Source organism: Lactuca sativa, chromosome 8 (assembly GCF_002870075.4).
Source record: "Lactuca sativa cultivar Salinas chromosome 8, Lsat_Salinas_v11, whole genome shotgun sequence".
NCBI classification, from domain to species: Eukaryota; Viridiplantae; Streptophyta; class Magnoliopsida; order Asterales; family Asteraceae; genus Lactuca; species Lactuca sativa.
The window spans coordinates 55,113,775-55,119,231 of record NC_056630.2 but is presented as its reverse complement, the minus strand read 5'-3'; positions in this window follow the sequence as shown (position 1 = coordinate 55,119,231).

Sequence of the window (5,457 nt, the reverse complement as noted above, 5' to 3'; positions counted from 1 at the left end):
TTCATAAATGGTCCACAAAAATGTAACCGACCATGTAAATCGAACTCAACAAGATGTTCCCCACTCATAACTCTTGGTACATGAAAATGGCATATATCATTCCCTGATAATATCAACCAGGAAATAACAGAGAACTCGACCAAAGATAATGTTGGGTTTTGAGCATTCTAACACTCCTAAGTGTACATGCAACCCTAAATACCTTGGATCTATGTTTTCTCTATTATACATGCAAATAAGAACTTCCAAGGTATTATCCTAATCTAGCATATAAAACAATGACTATAGTAGGACAGAATACATACCTTTTTGGTGTAGAAAGTCTTCATGAAGCTTGAGTGCCTAGTGCCCCAAGTGTGACACCTCAAATGGAATCACAATCATCAAAACACTTGGAATGATTTGAGAGAATTCTACACTCTTCAAAATCGGCTAGCCCTTTCTTCACTATCTCTAGTGGCCGATTTTTCCTCAATAATAAGATGCTTATATAGTTACACAATTAGGGTAAACTCTTAATTGTCATGGCTTTCCATTTCCTTGGATCCATGGGTACAAATACACCATGGAGCATCCATGGACCATCCTATGGGTTTTAGCCCAACTTGATTATCCATGGAGCATTAGCCCACTATACAAGTATGGATGATTTACACAATCAACCCATATATTTAATTAGTCTTCTTTTGATCACTTAATTAATCCTAGATTAATTCTTGATCAATACTAATTAAATAATCTTATTATTCTTATTATTAATATACTAGAACTTATAATATATTAATAACCATAAGTGTCTTATTTCTCTCATTCAAGTGCATGATGGTATGCAACCCAAATGGACCATGCCGGGTCGGGTCAAGTCTTACCAAATATAGTTATGGACTTAGACATTAATCCAACAGTCTCCCACTTGGATAAGTCTAAAACTATTATTGCGTATGACTTCAGGAACCAACCGGCAATCGTAGCTCTCAAAAGCTTCTGTCGAACTCTGACCTTGTAGATAAACTCTGACCTTTGTCAGTGACTTGTCCATTAGATAAGGGATCATATATTCCTCCATTCTAGATATCATATGGACTGAGACATGGATTATAATCATTCTCTCTGTCCATTTGTTGTTTCCCGATTTCCGATTTATGACGACTGACTAATTGAACAAATCAAATCAGTCCTGGCCCGGCCGAGCACTTCCATTTGTCATCATCAAATCATCGAGGGGCCCACAGATATCGCTTTTATCCCGAAGGTAAAAGGAATGGATAAACTTCGACTCATATGGCTTGTTCTACTACTTGTTGAATCATACACAAAGGCACGTTTTATAGCACAGAGTTACCAAATGCGGTTTCGTGCAATCAATGTACTATCAACTCATAGTAACAACTCATATCTCTAGGTTTGAAGAATATAAGATATTATCGTCTCATGATCACTCGTGATAAAATCCATGAAGTGATTCCAATGAGCGCGGGTTGAATCCAATACTCAGAACTTATGAGCACTCATGATTGTTGTAGCCTTGTCCAACACCTTAGACCTCTACAACCCATCATGACAGTCTTAATTCATATCTACTTCCAACATATGACCGACTGTGGATGGTTTGAATAACTTAGTCATTCCGGAAGAATAACCCAGTTTATTCGGGAAGTCAAAACATGCAAAGTGAAACACAATAATAATAGAATCCAATATGGTATCAACCCTTTGAACATAAATAAAACACCTTTTATTTATCACCATATGATTACACATTATTCATTGTATACTGTTTCAGCTATCAACTTTATTCTTGAATTTAAAACAATAGTTGTCCCATGCTCCAAGCATGTACACTATGTTTTCTTAAACACTAGTTATGCCATACACCAAGTATGCATACTATGTTTGTCTATGATCTTTACTTTGTGAACTAGATCAATTGAACATAACTTCAATGATTCTCTTTTCACACTCCCAAATCCTTACTGCAAATGCAAGAATTCCAAATTCATGCCATTTACTGAAATCTGTTAGATTCTAAACTTATATGCATTGATCCTCTTGTAATGATTATGCACAAAGTCAGAAAGACTTGACAACAATCACTACAGAGTATTCCCAAAGAGATCAGCTCCTTGGAAACTTCCTTCTTGCATTAAGTTTCTTAATCTTAAACAGATTGAAAATTCTAACTTTGAAACATTTCCAGATTCCATTTTGACTATCACTTCTGAACAAGAGTTGCCTCCTTACAGATTATGTCAATATGGTCCTTCCAGAATTATCACTATACTTCCAATTGTCCTTGAGTACCCAATCTTTGGTAAACCTTAGATTGTTCTCGACAATTATTTAATCCTTTTAGTCATATCCAGTTCTAAACCTTTTCCCTTCTTAATGCCCCAGGCATTTGGAAAATTTTAGAAAGGATGAATATAGCACATGTAATCGATCCTATATTCGAAGCATATCGGACACGATTCATGATGTCTCACATAAAGACTAAACCAGTCTTTTGCTATAATATGTCCATTTTTATTTGCCAAGTTCTCATAATTCAGATTATGAAAAGGGATGCCGTAATCATAATCGAATTTTAGAACGCAAATAATGGACCCATATACAAAATTTCCTTATGTTGAGCCATTCCAACATGAAATTCATATATATCCTTGACTAAATGATTAAAACCTCACGATCTAAGCTTATAGATTTGAGATGAAGTATAATTTCCTCTCCCTTAATTATAGCAAAACAACTTTTTCCCAATTGAAACTTTTTGTTTTCTATAATTAACATTGCTAACTTGCAATACTTATCATAATTATCATGCTCCCACTAACATGATGATTATTAGCATAACACTTATGCTCCCACTAGCTTTGACATGTACTCAGAAATCAGCTGGACTTCTAGAAATCAATACTTCATTGACTTTCTTACCAAAGTTCAGATTTCTGATGCTAGATTGTTTTGATAAAGTTGTATCAAAATCATACACCTTCCCTTAGATAGCACACTTGTGAGTCTAAACAATTATGAAGAGGTATGCCGTAATCATAATGGTTAGACCTTTTTGCCACTTCTCACAAGTCCAGGTTAGTGTGCCGGTTAACCACACGCGCTCCACTAACGACTTTGAGAATGCAAATATCACAATTGCTATCTAGATAAAATCTACTTAGTGAAAGTGTTTCCTCACCATCATTTTCATGAATCGGAGAGAAACCTCATGACACTTAGATTTATATGGTGTATGTGTTCTTATCCATGTGAATTGTCAGAACCATAATCACAAGACAAAGATAATGGCAAATCCAAACTCATATGGATTGAACTCAATCTTAATTTCTTGCCACCTGGTAGCTCAAGGGCCTACCATTGCTTCCAAGTTGTTGTGCAACAAATTGAGAACTCTAAGAACTCATATGCATAGCCAACTTACTAGAATGGGCACAGAATATGTCGACACGATAGATTGTAAACCTCAAATCGTGTGCTAGTGAAGAACTTCAGGTTTTATTCTTGATTAGTTCTTGAGACTTTCAAGACCTTTAAGACTCCCACTGTCCTCTTGACCTATAAGACTCCCTTGTCAAACATCCAAGAGATAGTGTGGATTCTAATCAAGAAAAACACTTTACCCAATTGGCCTAAGTTGGTCTTTGTTTTATCCAAAACATCACAACTTACCAATTTCAAATGTACAAGAGTAGAAAACTTTTACTCTTACATTTGACAAGTGTTTTAAACCTTCTTTAAGACATGTCACTCAAATGACAATCTTGGAGTATGACTCTAAGACTTGTATTGGAACGAAGTATGACTCATCTTCTTTGATTTAACCATTTCAACAATTCAAGTTCCTCTTCTTAGTCATAAGAATGCACTAAGATTTCCTTAGAGAACTAATTTTGATATGGTTTCTTAATCATTAAGATGATCACAAAACTGATACTAAAGTACTCTCCCATCTTTTCAGATTTGAGAAACTTTTATCCTTCTGCCTTATTTGATTCTTCTTATCGATCTTTTGTGGTGGACTTAATCAGTGCACAAGAATGTGTACTCGATCCCTAAGTCCTTTACTTGACTCACACATCCATGTGAACAAGTAATTAGTCTTAATTTTCCAAAACTTGAAAGTTCTCATTCATCATGCTATACAACTTGCATGATTCCAAGTTCCGGTCCAACTGAAACTTGGGTGATGAGAATCTTTCCTTATTTGGTAAATTTAGACATTACCACAAATGAAAGAATCAATTTCATACTTCCACTCTTGCTACTAATGGAATCTTATAAGCAACAAAAATTTCCACACATGCCATTGTAAGGATATTTTAAAATAAATAAAATCAAAAATTTCCTTTTATTTTAAAACTTTGCGGAAAAACTATCCTTACAATCCATATGAAAACTTGTTGTTATCTATTCCTAAGCAGTATCTCATAACTCCTAAGAAGTAGCTCAAGAATCCGATTTTTTCAAGCTATGCGATAGAAATCCATCTATGCGATCAGATTCAGCATATTCTTCCTTTAAGTTTCTTCACTTTCCTTTGATTCTTAAACCATCACCATGCGACCCGGTCACATCATGTATCAAGAATCTCAGAATAGAAACTTAACAGAGTTAGATAGTGGATTTTACCTGAAGTAGAGTCAAACTTATTGACTTTAACATCCTTAGGTAAATTTGGCAGCTTCGCAACCAGTGCCCCTTCCTTTGGCAATATAAACATATGGACCCTTTGATAATGGTACACGGGACTATCACAGACTTAGCTTTTCTCTTTACCATTTGGTCAACCGAGTTGACTATGGCCGATCCCTATCCACTGGGAAGAGAATGCTTTACTGGATAACCAATGTCATCATTATCAATGTCCATAAAGTTTTAGGAAGTTGATCTTAGCAAATAGATAAGCTCATTAAGGGTCTTGTCATAGTCTGTTTCATAGGTGTCCCAAAGGAACTCACTATGTGACTTAGAAAGTGATTGAACCACCAACTTTCTCAAGACTTTGACACCCAACTCTCCCGGCTTGTCAATATGTGACTACATCTCCAAGATGTGATCACACCTAGACCTTGCCTTGCCAATAGGGCTTGAGTGACCTTAAACTTTTCAAGAACTTGTAGGTTAGGGAGAATAATTGGAGGAGGAGAAAGAAGTATGATATCCCTGGGACATCATCTTCATTAGGAAACCTTGTTTCAAGAGATTTGGGAAGATCATAAGTGTCTAAACCAGACATCTTTTGGGAGATATTCAAGATAGTTGATCTTAAGTCCTTAATATGACACCCAATATGAAATATTAAGGCTAGGACCCAACAAACTATTTTATAACTTAGAAGAGGTATGCCGTAATCCAAGCTATAAAATATTTGAAGGTAGGTGAATGACGATTCACCAATTTCCACCAAGATAAACGAAATGTATTATTAGGTTTTAATTGGTTTTG